Source organism: Cebus imitator, unplaced genomic scaffold (assembly GCF_001604975.1).
Source record: "Cebus imitator isolate Cc_AM_T3 unplaced genomic scaffold, Cebus_imitator-1.0 Scaffold143, whole genome shotgun sequence".
In the NCBI taxonomy this organism is placed as follows: domain Eukaryota; kingdom Metazoa; phylum Chordata; class Mammalia; order Primates; family Cebidae; genus Cebus; species Cebus imitator.
In genome coordinates this window covers 1,527,884-1,545,591 of record NW_016107458.1, presented here as the reverse complement: position 1 = coordinate 1,545,591, position 17,708 = coordinate 1,527,884, and the positions used below count along the sequence as shown (strand labels likewise).

Here is a 17,708-nt window from a genome sequence, read left to right as displayed (position 1 = left end):
AAAAAAAAAAAAAAAAAAAAAAAAAAAAAAAAAAAAAAAAAAAAAAAAAAAAAAAAAAAAATGCACAAGCCGAAATTAGGGAATGTTAAGAAAGTTTCATGTATCATATGCATGCTGATGTCCCATAGTTTTCATAATGGTGAAGGGTAACATTCAGAATGGATCTACAGTGGCGGTTTAGGAGTTTCCTTTTGCATAGAGTAACAAACTGACTTATGCTTCATTACATGACTGGCCTCATTATGGCAAAACTGTGCATACTGTTTCTGTCAGTTGCACCCTCAATTACTTACTCAGACACTAATTAAGAAGTCCTTTTATTCAGATAGAGATAAATAATGGGAACAATTACTGTCAGATATAACATATTTAATAACCTTGGGCAATCCAACTGTCTACTTTTGGTGACACCTTTCTACTTCCAGCTTCAGAGTCAGAGGCTCAAGTTTCCCTGTCAGTGAAAGCCAGCAGCATTGAGTTAGGGGAGCTGCTGCTTCCTGCCCAGCTCTGCCTTAGGAAAGCAACATTGTTGGCCCCATTCTCTGTTTTGGAGAGAGCTACTTAGAAACTATTAGAAATGCCATAGAGGAAATAAAGTTGCTTACATGCATTGGTATATGAGTTGGCAAAAAACATGCCACAAATGGAATAAATAATGTATAATTTGTCCAGGTTTCCTCAGAAATAGACAACTAGATGGGACTCTGGGTTGCTGGCATCTCCATTTATTTGAGTTGATTTGAGCATACTGTTTATACCTGGTCCCCTCTCGTTTTTCAGAATGTTCTTCAGATTCATGTGGACCTATAATTTCTTCATCAGGCTAGCACAGATTTTTCTTCCTGACTGCGGGTGATGAATTTGCTGCTGGTATCATCTAGCCTTTCATAATACTCTTTCTTGCTGCTACAGTTCAATAGATTGATAGTGAATAAATTAGGAAATTTCACTGTGAATCAGGACTGGGAACAGGGAGTATATAGTGAGAGTTAATGTCTCTGTGTAAGACTCTCGTCTGTACTCCCCCAGCATTTCCCTTCATTATGGACCATTTTTGTCCTTAAAGTGTTCCACCAAACTGGAAATAATGCTCCATCTAGAAGTAAAGCAGTACAGAAAAATGTTCTGATTGCAAAGTATCTGACCCAATTGGGACTTGGAATCTATGGGAAAAATTAAATAAGTGGTTTACTAAGAGTTGTTTTAAATGATTTAGCAGATCTTTGTTTAAAGTAGCAATGTCATACTCCAAAATTTCCAACCATAAAGAATATCTTTATGATTTTTCTCTTATTGACCAAAGCTGAGGGGTAACGGTCTTTAAGAATGGAAACTTCTTACATGTATCTGAATGATAGCTTCAGTGTAAGTACAGTGACAGCCTTGAAGTGAGAAACTCTTGAAATATGGTTGTGAATGTTTGATTATACACAGTCCGTAAGAAAGGACAACATTCATTAAAGGGTGTGCAAGGAAGACGGTTACAATGTGGAAGAGTGGATATTCCTGTTATGGACAAATCAGATAGATGAAGGAATCGTAGCTTTCCCTCCACCTTTTATTCTAATTTGTTAGAGGTCTGTTTTGATAAATATCCCTCCTGGGGAAAAAAAAATACAGTTAGCGAGATCTGGCTTTAAATCCCAACCGTGCAATTTGCTAACTGTGAGAACTCTGGGAAAAATATATTCAACTTCTCTGAGTCTCAGTTCACTCATCTATAAGATTGAGACAAATTTGGTACTATATTGGTGGTAGTAAGGAATGCTAGACAACCCTTATGCATGTAACATGTGCTGGATATTTTTCTAAGCGTGTAATATGTAATCTATTGAACTTTTACAATAGTTCTGTGAGGTGGGAGCTAATAGAATTCTGATTTCTTCAAGTAAGTGAAGTGAGGGACAGAGAGGCTTAAGTAGTTTATCTCAAATTACAGAATGTATGGCATAGGAGAGTTGAACCCCGTCCTCCTGTTTAAATTTAGAGTCCGGTCAATTGACCCTTGTGCTATACTACTGAGTTTTCAGTATAGTATCCAGAATATAGTAAATGGTATAAATGTGAAACTGAGATATTATCACTGGTACATCTAAATATTATTTAGGGGGTTCATAAATAATACCCATGTTGCCCCACTGAGTTCAGAGTCAATGCAAAGTAAGTGTAAGGGTCAGGTACAGATATAATTAATACTAATACACTGATTGGAAATGTAGCTTTAGAGCTGCAGCTAAGTAACTGGTAATATTTTATTCCAGAATTAACTTGATTCTCACCTGGAACTATGCACAACAAATATCTCCTGCAGGGACAGTCTCCTACCACACAGCAGAGAGGGCACCAGAATACTTGTGTCCTGTCGATAGGCAGGCTCTGAGAAAGGGAACCCAAATGGCTCTTAGTCAACCTGCTTAGCATCTTTTCTCAAACACTCTAATCACAAACTATAGAAATGATCCCTGAAAGTATAGTCTTCCAAACACTCTAATCAGATAAGAGTATTCTCTTTCTCTGAGGAGTACTAAGGGAGGGTATCAGCTGATGTTCCTCCATTGGAAAAGGAATGCCAGATACCTCTTTCCTTGTCTTACTTGGGTTGCTATAAAAAATTACCTTAGACTAAGTGATTTAAACCACAGAAATTTATTTCTCATAGTTCAGAGGCTGGAAGGTTCAAGATCAAGGTGCCAGCCTATTCTGTCCCTGGAGGGGGCTCTCTTTCTGGCTTATATACAGGTGCCTTCTTTCTGTGTCCTCACATGGCCTTTCCTCAGTGCATAAACAAGATCATCTTATTTTTGTAAGGCCACTCACTAATCCCATCATAAGGACCATGTCCTAATTTAACCCCAGTTACTCCTCAAAGACCCCATCATCAAATATCCGCACCACATGGGGGATTACGGGTTCAACATCCAGATTTGAAGATGTCACAAACAATCAGTCCATGACACGTCCAATCCCATAATAGCTATTGTTTTCACTACTGCCATTGTTGTTGTTATTATTTCCCAGTAACTAGCAGACATAGGAAGATTTAAGGGTACCTCCTTGCTTCACAGCCTCTGCAAAAAGCTGCAGGAAAAGAGAGAACATTGGCCTGTCCTAAGCATACACCAACCTAGATTGGCCAAGATGCTGACCCAGTTAAAGAAAGAACTGGGCTCCACAGCATGTCTGCTTTTGGTAGCTAGGAGTGAAGTGGAAGCACTCCCTTTATAGGATTGCAGAAGTCGGGAGAAGTGTTGCGCTACATGAAGGGAACACAGAAAGAGCAGGAGTGATCATTCTTTCTAGATGCCATCTGTATAATTGTATCTGTTACTTCCAGTTCAGAATATCTATCTGAATGCATTCTTATGGGGCATATTGTTCATTAACAGAGGAATTGCGCTGTTGGTTATGTTAGCATAGGTATCCTCCAAAGTGTCATAAGCATGAGATGTCTTTTCCATAGAGTTGATTTTTATCTATTTCATTGAAAGGCTTTCACATGAGAGTCAAGAGATGAATATATTCATAACTGCCACATTTTCTAAAAGAAATGGCATTTTTCCACAGAAACTCCTACAGTGAGCAGAGAGAGATAAGCCTGGGAAATTAGCCATGGTAGTGCTAGGTGATGCCATTATAATGTATGGTAATGTATGTAAACCAAGAGGCAATCTGATCCCTGTATCTACAGTAGTAGAAATAGTAAGCCACTTAGCATGAGAGCATTTCAGTGGTAGACTTGAACACTGCATGCACTTTCAAAGTCCAATTCTGGTAGTTTTACAAACCTCTAATTTAATGCTGCTCTAGCTATTGAAAGCCTTGCCTTGTAGCTGTCAAAACAATTGGTTATCCTTTAAAACAATTATTGGCAGATACATTTAGTTAAAGGCATCTAATATGAAACTAATGGTGCATTAAACCCCATGAAGAAAATCATCACAATACTATTAATATGTGGCTTCAAATTCAAGAAAGCAAAGAAATTTAGGTTAGTGAGTCCTCAAGGAGAGAACTACTTGAGGATTGTAGATTTTGTTAAAAGCCAGGGGCAAAAATCTTGGTGAATCCACACCACCTCCCTACTCCTGTTCCTAGGACAAGTCTCAAAGCAGTAAAAGTGCTAGGCCAAGACATAAAGTGACCACTAAAAGGATGCATTTACTTATCTGAAACAATGAATTTTGTCAGGGCGTTAGGGGCTTGAATATTCCATTTAGTCTGAGAGCATGAAACGGTTTCCTGGTAAGTCACAGCATTAAATTAAGTGAAAAGAAGAAAATAAAAGCACAGGAAACTAGTTTTCTCTCTACTCTACTTTTTATGGATCACAGAACAATTTTTATGTTCCCTTATTTACTCTGGCAGCACTTCAGGACGTCCCTGTGTGCTTCTTTGCTAGAGGAAGAAGGCGAAGCAAGGGGTTCAACACCATTCTTTATTTCTGCTGAGATCACCCAGAGTACGTGACCATTTCTAAACCATATGATTCTTCATTGTTAAATATAGAGGTATTCGCCAGGCGCGGTGGCTCAAGCCTGTAATCCCAGCACTTTGGGAGGCCGAGGCGGGTGGATCACGAGGTCAAGAGATCGAGACCATCCTGGTCAACATGGAGAAACCCCGTCTCTACTAAAAATACAAAAAATTAACTGGGCATGGTGGCGCGTGCCTGTAATCCCAGCTACTCAGGAGGCTGAGGCAGGAGAATTGCCTGAACCCAGGAGACGGAGGTTGCGGTGAGCCGAGATCGCGCCATTGCACTCCAGCCTGGGTAACAAGAGCGAAACTCCGTCTCAAAAAAAAAAAATATATATATATAGAGGTATTCATGTACATTGGGCCCACATCTTGAAGAAAAATGGAAATTATTTACCAAGTCATTTGTGTTCATCCTTTGTCTCCCACCATCAACCAGAAGGTTGCTTCTCCTTTTGGAATGTTTTCTCTTCTTATATATTAATATTCTGTCCATACTTCAAAGCCAAATCAGATCTGGAATTTTGCAAATTTATTCGTCTGCTCATCTTAAAGTCTCTTTATTTTGCGTGAAATGTACCTCGGTTATGAAACTATTATTATTCTGTCTTGATTTAGACTTTCTTTTCCCTGTAGTTTCCTTGTTTCAGTATTTTAGCATATACTGCTTATTGTTGCCAGATTTTTAAAAAATCCATTTTGGTAAATAGGTGAGATTTACAATCCTGAAAACTTAATATATAACACAGTATTCCTAAACTTTTTTAAAAAGCATTCCTCTACTTCATTATTTTAGAAGATTTCTTACAAGTACTCTGGACAAGTACGAAATGTAGTGCAGTAGGTATTGCCACTTCAAAAGAAAGTTTTGATGTTCCTTTCTGCTTGTAAGCACAAAAATGTTAGGATGTTACATAAAATCCAGTGGATGGATTTTATGGGTAACATTAAGCATTCAGTGCTGAACTTATTTCCAAAAAATGGTATAATACTGAGATGTTAATTTACTTTAATGGAAACATTAAATTCATTTTTTATGTGTTGTATACTATATTCTTCCTAGTGTCACCTAACTCTAGATATTACTATGGAAATAGACACCAAGGATCCAGGTAGTTTGTCCAAGACTGCATGCTATTCTGTGATACACCTGGGAAAAATTCTGTAGAGTTGACGTCTGCTATGCCAGGAATCTACTTTGACCTAGCCATATTCGGTTTCATGTAATCTGTAATGCCAGTAATATCATGATTGTGAAGCAGCATACATGCTCTAAATATTTCTGAAATAAAAAGTTTATCAATTTGAGAAAGGTAGAATCTAGTTTTATAGAGATTAGTGGAATTCTCTGACAATGGCTGGTACAGGAGAAATGAGAAAGAACAGTGGTTTTTTCCTATGTCAAATCCATAACAAATTGGTGGAGTTCCTAAGCCAAAAGAACATTGGCCTTTTGAATAAAAGTGTCTCATAAATCCTTGAAAATTTGAATTTCTGACAAATGAAAATATTTCTTCTCTAGAAAAAATTCATGCTACACAGATGAGTCTAAAAATTATTTGTTTTCAATTGCTTCCTCTATTTTTATTAATTTCTTATGAACTTGCATATAATCAAATGTATGAATAATTTGTAAGCTTATAAATATAGTTCTTTTTTAAAAGGTATTGTTTATTAAAATATTTACCAAAAAAATGAGTATTTTTACATACCTAATTCCAAGTGTTAAATTGTAAATGAAGAGTTGTGTCATTCTCTGAGCTCTCTGATGTAGCAGAGATGGGCATAAAACACATGGCTTCCTCAACAGTCAGGTCTCCACACACTTTCTGAAATTGCTCAGTCGAGCAATTGAGATCTTCTCTGGCTGGGCATGGTGGCTTATGCCTGTAATCCAAGCACTTTGGAGGCCAAGGCAGGTGGATCACTTGAGGTCGGGAGTTCAAGACCAGCCTGACCAACATGGTGAAACCCCGTCTTAATTAAAAAAAAAAAAAATCTTTCTCCTTCTCCCTCTCTTTCGTTCTTCCTTCCTTCTCCCTCTCCTTCCTCCCTGTTCCTTCCTGTGTCTCATTTGAGTAGTATTCACCATGCCTGGACAACCAAGATATATTTCACAGGACTGTTTAAGATGGACAGTAGTCTGGGCTCCACACTAGAGAGGATCAAAATACCAAATTTGGCCAGGCACTGTGGCTCATGCCTGTAATCCCAGCACTTTAGGAGGTTAGGCGGGCAGATCATGAAGTCAGGAGTTCAAGACCAGCCTTACCAACATGCTGAAACCCCATCTTTACTAAAAAATACAAAAAATTAGCTGGGCATGGGGGTGTACACCTGTAATTCCAGCTACTCAGGAGGCTGAGGTAGGTGAATCACTTGAACCCAGGAGGCAGAGGTTGCAGTGAGCCAAGGTCACTGCACTCCAGCGTGGGTGGCAGAGCAAGACTCCATCTCAAAAAAACAACAACAACAACAAAAAAAAAAAACCAACCAAACACACAAACAAAAACCAAATTAAAAGGCTGAATCTGGTAAAATTCCAGTGTCTCTTCCTGATTATATTGTGGAGAAACAGAGCTGGGCTCTCTCAGAGAAGACATTGGACCATAACTTTTAAAATGTGAATTGAAAGTAGGCTAAGGAATCTCAGATATAAGTATGCGACACGTAGTTAAATGAAACCAGGAAAATATTCTGGAAGGTGAGAAAGAGGAGATTTCTTAGAACACATGATTAAGAAACTTACTCAAAACTGCACAACTACATGGAAATTGAACAACATGCTCCTGAAAGACTACTGAGTAAATAACAACATTAAGGCAGACAGAAGTTCTTTGAAACCAATGAGAATAAGGAGACAATGTAGCAGCATCTCTGGGACACAGCCAAAGCAGTGTTAAGAGGGAAATTTATAGCACCAAATGGCTACATTAGAAAGCTGGAAAATCTCAAATCAACACCCTAACTTCACAATTAAAAGAAATAGAGAAGCAAGAGGAAACAAATCCAAAACCTAGCAGAAGACAAGAAATAACTAAGATCAGAACTGAAGGAGATGGAGACATGAAAAATCCTTAAAAAAAAAATCAATGAATCCAGGAGCTGTTTTTTTGAAAAGATTAGCAAAACAGATGGATCACTAGCAAGAGTAATAAAAGAGAAGAATAAAATAGACACAATAAAAATGATAAAGGAGATATCATCACTAATCCCACAGAAATACAAACTTCTAACAGAGAATACTATAAACACCTCTACACAAATAAACTAGAAAATCTAGAAGAAATGGATAAATTCCTGGACACATACACTCTCCCAAGACTAAACCAAGGAGAAAACAAATTCCTCAGCAGACCAATAACAAGTGCTGAAATTGAAGCAGTAATTAATAGCTTACCAACTAAAAAAATCCCAGGACCAGAAGGACTCACAGCCAAATTCTACCAGAGGTACAAAGAGTTGCTGATACCATTCCTTCTGAAACTGTTCCAAACAATGGAAAAAGAGGGACTCTTTTTATGAGGCCAGCATCATCTTGATACCAAAACTTGGCAGAGACACAACAAAAAAGGAAAATTTCAGGCCAATATCCCTGATGAACTTCAGTGCAAAAATCCTCAATAAAATACTGGCAAACTGAATCCAACAGCACATCGAAAAGCTTATCTACCAGGATCAAGTCAGATTCATCTCTGGGATGCAAGTCTGGTTCAACATATAAAAATGAATGAATGTAATCTATCATATAAACAGAACCAATGACAAAACCCACATGATTATCTCAATAGATGTAGAAAAGGCCTTCAATAAAATTCATCCCTTCATGCAAAAAAAAAAAAAAACTCTCAATAAACTAGTTATTGATGGAATATATTTCAAAATAATAAGAGCTATTTATGATAAATCCATAGCCAATATTATACTGAATGAGCAAAAGTTGGAAGCACTCCCTTTGAAAACCGGCACAAGACAAGAATGTCTTCTTTCACCACTCCTATTCAACATAGTATTGGTATTTCTGGCCAGGGTAATCAGGCAAGAGAAAGAAATAAAGCATATTTAAATAGGAAGAGAGAAAGTCAAATTGTCTGTTTGCAGGTGATATGATTGTATATTTAGAAAATCCCATCATCTTAGGCCCAAAACTCCTTAATCTGATAAGCACCTTTTGATAATTTAAAATTGACAAATGAGATCTAATTAAACTAAAGAACTTCTGCACAAAAAACGAATAAAAAATCACTATTATCAGAGTGATCGAGCAACCTACAGAGTGAGAGAAAATGTCTGCAAGCTACCTATCTGACAAAGGTCCAATATCCAGAATCTACAAGTAACTTAAATTTACAAGAAAAAAACAACCCCATCAAAAATTGGGCAAAGGATATGAAAAGACACTTCTTAAAAGAAGACATTTATGCAGGCAACAAACATATGAAAAAAGGGCTCATTATCACTGGTCATTAAAGAAATGCAAATCAAAACCACAATGAGATCCCATCTCAAGCAAGTTAAAATGCTGATCATTAAAAAGTCAGGAGACCAGAGATGCTGGAGAGGATGTGGAGAAACAGGAACATTTTTATACTGTTGGTGGGAATGCAAATTAGTTCAACTATTGTGGAAGACAGTGTGGTGATTCCTCAAGGATCTAGAAATAGAAATACCATTTGACCCAGCAATCGCATTACTGGGTATATAGGCAAAGGATTACAAATTATTCTACTATAAAGACACATGCATACATATGTTTATTGTGGCACTATTTAAGTAGCAAAGTCTTGGAACCAAGCCAAATCCCCATCAATGATAGACTAGATAAAGAAAATGTTGCACATATACACCATGGAATACTATGCAGCTGTAAAAAAGAATGAGTTCATGTCCTTTGCACGAATGTGGATGAAGCTGGAAGCCATCATTCTCAGCAAACTAACATAGAAACAGAAAACCAAACACAGCATGTTCTTACTTCTAAGTGAGAAACAATGAGAACACAGGGATGGGACATCACACACTGGGGCCTGTTGGGGGGTGGGAGGTAAGGGAAGAGAGAGCATTAGGATCTAATATACATAATATCTAATGCATTCAGGGCTTAAAACCTAGATGAAGGGTTGATAAGTGTAGCAAACCACCATGGCACATGTTTTCCCATGTAACAAACCTGTACGTTCTGCACTTGTATCCCAGAACTTAAAGTAATACTAAAGAAAAAAAAAAAATAGAGGGAGCTCTAGAGGGGGTTTAACTGACTAGAGGATGAGATAGAGAAAAAGAGGTAGACGTTATCCAAGAATCTGTCAGTTTATCATTTGAAAATACACTCAACCCATAGAACTAGAAAAGGCAATGGTCCAGAAGTCCTCCCTGTAAATTACAAGGGAACGATTTTTAGAAACAGTCTTCATTATGACACTCAGCATTAGAATGAACCACTCTCTCCTGATTTAGGAAAACTAGTGTAAAATGAAGATGACATAGAGATTTTCGAGCATGTCTGCTTTGGACACATTACTGTCCTCAGCTACATTTTAATAATGCATTGATTTTTAATATTGAAAAATAATGCATTTTTTCCTAATGATTTCTGTAGCAGAATGAGGCCCATTTTCCAATATATTCCATTTTCATAACATTCCTAATTTGCCCATGGGATCTTTAACATGTCACCTCTCTCTACACAGTATTTCCAGCCAACTTATCTTCCTATTTTGCCTATGGGGTCTTCAACATGTCATCTCTCTCTACATGGTATTTGCAGCCAACTTCTAGAACATTTCTGCTGACATCACTCACGTCAAAATGTACCTCTTCAATGGAGGCAAATGTCCTCTCCCTCTCTATCCTTACCTTCTCTGAGGCCTCCTTGTTTGTACTTCCTTCTGGTTTTATAAGCTGTTACAAACCAGTTTGTTTTTAAACATTTAGCACATTCCAATAATTTTGTAACACCAACTTTGGATCAAAGACCGAGGTGTTTATCTCACAGTTCTCCTTTACATTTTATATTGTTATTATTACTATTTAGAGATGAGGTCTTACTCTGTTGCCCAGTGTGGGCTGCAGTCAGCCCCAAACTTCTTGCTCAAGTAATCCTCCCACCTCAGCCTCCCAAGTATCTGGGACTACAGGTGCACAACGCCTTACTCAGATTTTTTTTTTTTTTAATTTTGTAGAGATTGGGTCTCACTGTGCTGCCCACGCTGGTCTTGAATTCTTGATATCAAGCAACTCTCCTGCCTCAGCTTTCCAAGTTGCTGGGATTGCAGGTTTGAGCCATTGCACCCAGCTCATATTATTTATCTTGGTACTAGGCACATAGCATTGTTTTAGAAATACTTGTTGCTCTATGAAAAGTCTTTACTGAAAAATGTAAAAGAGTTTACCAATGAAAAGTTAAATTATTTTTTTAAAAGTACAGATTAAAGATGAATATACTCTAACCATCAAGAGCTTGCCTTCTAATTGTTATAAATTATGGCCTTGAACATTGAGATAATTCTAAATTTCATTCCCCCCCCCACCAACTTGAAATCCAATCAAGCATTTGCTTGCTGCTGTTTTCTACATCCACATTCTAGCACCCACTGTAAACATATATGCTAATTATATGCTAATTGTGATTATTTAAATGATTTCTTCAAGTTTTTACTACAAAATTGGTTTAGTACATGTTATATTTAATACAAAACTCTAGATTAGCCTGACATACTCCATTATTTATCATTGCAACAGTTATTTTGCCACCAGCTTCCAAAAATATTAAACACATTCTTCTTGACAGGTAAATCAGACAGCATTACCCTAATGCAGCAATCTATGGAGAATGGTTCTCCCATTTTGCCTTATCCTGAATCTACCTGCCCTCTTCCCTAACAGGAAACACAAAACTCTTTGTGATGTTTTTAATTTCCTGCTTCCAATGGAAATGTGAACTTCATTCACCCCTTTCCTCATGGCTCTATTATCCTGGCATTCAGCAGTAAAAAGAAACCCCTGCCAGGTATCTTTGTGAAACTCCACTACAGAGTTATTTTTTATTTTATTTAATTTTGTGTGGTATCTCATTTAATTCTGATGTGGTCTGGACGACCTATTTTAAATTTGTCCCCAAAGCTAATAAATTTGTCAAGCTTTACCTCAAAATAGACATTTTGGAAGGTCTTATCCTTTGAGTCCAGAATGAACTTTAAATTCCTTTGATATGTCATCTGGCTAGCTATTAATTTCTTATGTGAAGGCCTTTCTAGAGGGGTGAAATCATCTTCCAGTAACTCAGATGCTTTGCTTATGACCTCCATTTTTTCTCAGTTAACCTTAAATGGTGAAAAATATTACTTGCTCCTGGCTGTCTCTTATTTCCCAGGATGATCCACATTTTTATTACAACTCGAGATTTGAGAATTCTTTTTTCAACTATAATTATTTCAACATGATTGTTTCTCTATTCCCAGTGCAGGTCACATTTTTTTTTTCCACTTTGTACTGAAGTTATCAGAATAAAATATATTCTGCTGTTTAGGCCTTTGAAAGGAAACTACTTTTCTCATGAATTTCTAAAAGTAACATTAGCATTAAGAAGAAAATTTAGGGTTACTCAATTTTGGAGTTAGATTTCTTTCAATCTTAAACTTCTGGACAGACGGAGCTGTGAATCAAGATGTGAGGCAAAATGCCATAAAGGATTTTTAAAAATTTAGTGTTCTCGCTCTTAGAACATGCAAATCCAATGATGTTAAGTCACCAATAAAATTCTGTTTCATCCAGCACTTTTAGTTTAAGAATGCAGTAAAGTATTTAATATACCTTTAAAATGTTTTCATTGTTGATGCCAAAATTTTAACATTTGTATTGCTATATTCATGATAAAATCTACAATTCTTCAGCCCTTAGTACTGGCCAGGTATACAACATATATTGTTTCATTAAATACACCCACCAAGATAGATGATATTTTTCTGATTTCCCAAATGAGGAAATAATGGTTTTGAAAAGCATAAGTATTTGCCCCTGTTTATCTGAAAAGACAGTTGAAATCTTTGTATAGGTATCCAAACCTCTTGGAAAAAGATTGATTAAAGTCTGAATATGGGCCAGGCGTGGTGGCTCAGGCCTGTAATCCCAGCATTTTGGGAGGCCAAGGCAGGCAGATCACCTGAGGTTGGGAGTTCAAGACTACCCTGACCAACGTGGACAAACCCCGTCTTTACTAAAAATACAAAACTAACCAGGCCTGGTGGTACATGCCTGTAATTCCAGCTACTTTGGAGGCTGAGGCAGGAGAATTGCTTGAACCTGGGAGGCAGAGGTTGCAGTGAGCTGAGATTGTGCCATTGCACTCCAGCCTGGGCAACAAAAGTGAAACTCTGTCTCATAAAAAAAAAAAAAAAAAGTCTGAATATGCTCTGATAGTTTTTCCCTTTAAACTTCTAGTAGTACTAAATTTCCCTTCATAATTCTTTAGCAGTTAGACCATTTTGTATAATTGTCTTCAGATGGAGAACTCTGTCCTCTGAACAGAAATAAAGGGCTGCTGGCCAGCTGGTGCTACTAGCTTTTCATATCTTCTGAGAGCCCACTAGGCTGGTGAATGTGCAGCATAGGATGGACCCACCAGCTTTCTCTTAATGTTCCTTTTTTGCAAACCTTCTAACTTCATGCTGGACTATTAACCTTTACCTTATTCCTTCATGATATTGGGTAAATGACAATTTGGTCAGATGCTCAAATTTTCTGTAATCAAACCCCACTTCTTTTAATATAGAAGCGGTGTGTGTGTGTGTGTGTGTGTGTGTGTGTGTGTGTGCACGTGCATGCATGTTAGGTAAATAAAGTGACTTCTGCCTTTTATTAGATGCATTGTCTTTTAGAATCAATATCTTGACATTCAGAATATGTCTCCCATGGAGTCTGATTTTCCAGAAATAATTCTGACATATGAGTAAACAAATTGGGAGAAATGTATAGTTGTGATTGTCCTTAGGCATCCAGGTTCTTGAAATAGTGGCTTATCTCTCTATAGAAGACTTTGCTCCATAACTTTAGTTTAAACATAATGTATGGATTGTAATTTCTTACCAACAAAAACTATAGAATTTATTTTTCAGTATACTCTAAAGCCAAATTAAAGTCAAGAAAAGAGAGCGGGATGAGGGATAGCCAAAGACAAGGTGTTTGAATATCAATAATTTGGAATAAAAAGAGAATAAGCCAGAAGAGCTAGGAAATCAACTATTTGACTATTCTGTTTATTTGAGACTTAATGTTGAAAAATCTATGCTTGACCTGCTTTTTTCAGAGCATTTCAGTAGGACTTTAGCTTCTAAATAACTTGGAGAAAAGTATTAAATGAGGTAGATCCCTCAAGATGTTTACGTATCTGTCATTTACTGTTTTAAAGGGTTTCTTTAAGGAGAAGAAGAGAAAAGGAAGGTAATATGGTTTGGTTTTGTGTTCCTACCCAAATATCATCTCAAAATGTAATCCCTATGTGTGAAGGGAGGGATCTGCTGGTAGGTGACTGGATCATGGGATGGTTCCCCCATGCTGTTCTCCTATAGTGGGGGAGTTCTCAGGAGATCTGCTTGTTTAAAAGTGGCAGTTTCCCCTGCAGGCTGTCTCTCTCCTACCACCAGGTAAGACATGCCTTGCTTCCTCTTCACCTTCCACCATGACTGTAAGTTTTCTGAGGCCTCCCCAGCCATGTAGAACTGTGAGCCAGTTAAACCTCTTTTATTTATAAATTACCCAGTCTCAGGTAGTATCTTTATAGCAATGAGAGAAGAGACTAATACAGAAGGAAATTCCTTTTGTATCCCTTTGTTGCCAGTGACAAAGAAAAGAAGAATGTTGTTGGATTGCTAAACATATTCTTCATCTTCTGCCATTTAATGTTTGTTCGATTGTTATGAGGAATAAGAATTATGAAGGATTATGTTATTGATAGAAATCATATATAGGGAAGTGGTATAAGAGGCCTTAGGGTTGATTCATTTTTTTTAAAGTTATGGCTTGGCTCTGTGTTCTCATCCAAATCTCATCTAATAACTCCCATAATTCCCATGTATTGTGGAGGGACCAGGTAGAAAATGATTGAATTACGGGGCAGGTCTTTTCCATGATGTTCTTGTAATAGTGAACAGGTCTCATGAGATCTGATAGTTTTAAAAACAGGAGTTTCTCTCCACTAGCCCTCTCTTTGCCTGCTGCTCCAACCATGTTAAGAAGTGACCTTTGTTTACTGTGAGATACTCTCTGTTGACTCAGGCAATGAGCTGTTCTATGGAATGCACAGTGGCCTGTGCTCCCTGCTTGGTTCCAGAGAGGGAAAACAAGCTAAGTGGGGCTGAACTGGGTGAACACAAGCTGGGTGGGGCTGGGCTGGGAAAGTCCATCTATACATCCCTTAATGGCAGTTGTGAGTAAGGCATTTGAAGATCCTCCAAAAACGCAAAAAGAGCTGTTAAATTGACATTATGTCTGTGACAGTGCAGTAGAAAATGGACACTAGAGGTGAGTTCAAAGATAATCTTAGCATCTTTATAACTATCAATCAGTTTTAGATTCAATCAAGTGATTCTGTGATCATTCACCACTTTTCATTAAGTAATCAATGCTTACATAACACCTCAGCTGTTGTTTTCAGATCATCATATTATACTTTGTATGATCTAGGAAAACAGTGACGATATCCAGAAGGGCAGTGCGTGTTATGACAGCTAGGAATCTTATACCATAACTTGACCAATCCTTTTTTATTCAAAGCTCTTCTTGTTTTTTTCTTTACCAAGATGATGGATTAGAGGCTTTTAGCGTGCTTTAATCACTTGGAAATAGCAAAAATAGTATATTAAAGAGCAACACTCTGAGCTTTTATTCAAGAAGCAATATAGAATTCACCCCAAAATTGAAGGACACTCCACATACTGGGGAAGAGAGAGTTTACAAGCAGTCTGTGTGATAGCATTTGCTGGATAAAGTGCATGAAAGCGGCAGTCTTCATCTATGATTCACTTTTTAACTAGAGACTGGTGCAAGCAAGGCCATGGGAAAGCACCTTGTTTCTCCCAAGCCATGGAGCTAACTTGGGGAGAGGCTGGGAGATGGTATGAGGGAAAGATGCCATGCAAAGCTGTGGGTATTTTCCCAGACCTGGGACTGGAAGGACACCATTTGCAATCTAGTTTCATACAAAGTCAGTAATTTTTGGTGACCTAGCAGGGGCAGCTGCCATAGGCACTTTAGACTCTGGCTAGAGATTGGAGAACTTACTCCAGAGCAGGGAAAGGGTAGCCACAACCAGAACTGAGTGATGAGTGTAGCCTGCACCCCAGCGAGTAGGCAGTAGAATTGGGCTCTTTCTTATCATCATACTGGAGCAGAAGGAGAATTGCTGAAGCCACAGATTCTCTGGGTGGCGTGATTTGTGTGGCCAGGAACAGCTTTGCAGGCCGGGTCTAGTGTGCGTGTATTTCTGGGTAGTCTGCTCCTTTAGTCAGTCCCCACAAGTTTTGAGAAGTGAGAAGGAGGCAGACCCCACCCCTGAGATTTTCTTCCTTTCCCCTGCGAAGACCTGGTTGCAGCAGCAGTCACTCTGCTTCACAGAAATTACTCTGCTGCTTTCTAGGGGACCTATTTCCAGTCATTTGGCCTACCAAGTCACCTGGAATGGGGACCTGAGCCACACCTCTCTTCCTGCGCAGAGACTGTGGTGCAGCATTGCCCTCTCCACCTCACACCCAGGCATAATTACAAGCATTCAGCACATCCACTCATGCCGATAGGAACCTAAGCTTTCCTTCCTTTTCTGTGCAGAGATCTTGATGCAGTAGTGTCTTCAATGCTTCATAACTGGGCATAATTCTGAGCATTCAGCATACCCCCTTGCCTGGATTAGGAATCTGAGTCACCCCTCCTTTCCTATGCAGCATTTTTGACACAGTTGCACTCTGTCTACCCCGTACCCAGGCATATTCTCAGACCTTTGTCACATTTACTGACTTGATATAGGAGCTTGAACTGCCCCTTATTTTTCATGCAGAGATCCTGAAGGAGCAGAATCCTCTATACTTCACAGCAGGGCATATTTCCAGGTATTCAGTGCACCTGCTCAGCCTGAGCCACCCCTCCTTTCAGGTACAAAGATCTTGGTGTGGTGGCCCCCCTCTCTGCTCCATGACTGAACGTATCTCCAGGCATTTGAAGCACCCATTTCTTAGATTAGGAGTCTGGGTTGCTCATCCATTTCAAGGCAGAGAACTTGAGGAAGTGGAGATTTCTCTACTCCATGCCCAGGGACATCTCTTGGCACTTGGCTACTGCCCCCCAGGCACCCTCACGAAGCCAGTGCTTATACCTGCCATTAGGGGATGTATAGATGGACCTGCCCAGTCCAGTTTCACCCAGCCTGTTTTCCCTCTCTGGGACCGAGCAGGGACACAGACCACTGTGAATTTTATAGGATAGCTAATTTAAAAAAACCATCTCATAGTAAACGAAGATCAAGCATATACCTATCTGCACTGGCCATAGCTGGTTCTTATCCATATACAGCACCCACTGGCCTAGAGAGTGAACTGACAACCCAATACAAAATCTGCTGGCACAAGAGCACAGCATTGAGAAATAAGCTTCCTGACACCTCTGCCATACTGGCCTTGCAGGAGACAGTGAGCCCACTCACACACGTAGTATATTGCTACTACATCCAGCATCTGAGAAAGACACTATACAAGTGCCACATATAACCAAGGAACCTATACAGAGTCTTTGCCACTGAAAGCACCCAGAACCAAAACCAAAGGACCCTACACAACATACATTATAGTCGCATACTTGGGGTCAGGGAGGGGAGAAAATACCATCCAAAAGAAAATAAATTCAAAAATAAGGAGAGCTAGCTTAAATGAGAAGAAACAAGAGAAATCATTAAGAAAGTATGAAAAATACACTGTCACAAAACCCCCTAAAGATCACAGTAACTTTCCTGCAATGAATCCTAACCGAAAGGAAATTTTTGAAATACCAGATAAAGAATTCAAAATATTAACTTTAAAGAAGCTCAAGGATATTAAAGAGAAAGTTGGGAAAAAAACATTCAAATAAGAAAAAAAAATCCAGGGTATAAAAGAAGAGATATTATTTTATTTTTATTATACTTTAAGTTCTGGGTTACATGTGCAGAACATGCAGGTTTGTTACATAGGTATACATGTGCCATGATGGTC

The 17,708-nt window shown here is 38.4% G+C and overlaps 1 pseudogene; it reads right to left on the bottom strand.

Annotated features, from left to right (window-relative positions):
• Window positions 1–2,389: 2,389 nt before the first annotated feature.
• On the bottom strand, window positions 2,390–2,478 carry LOC119473265 (annotated as a pseudogene).
• Between the last annotated feature and the right edge of the window lie 15,230 nt (window positions 2,479–17,708).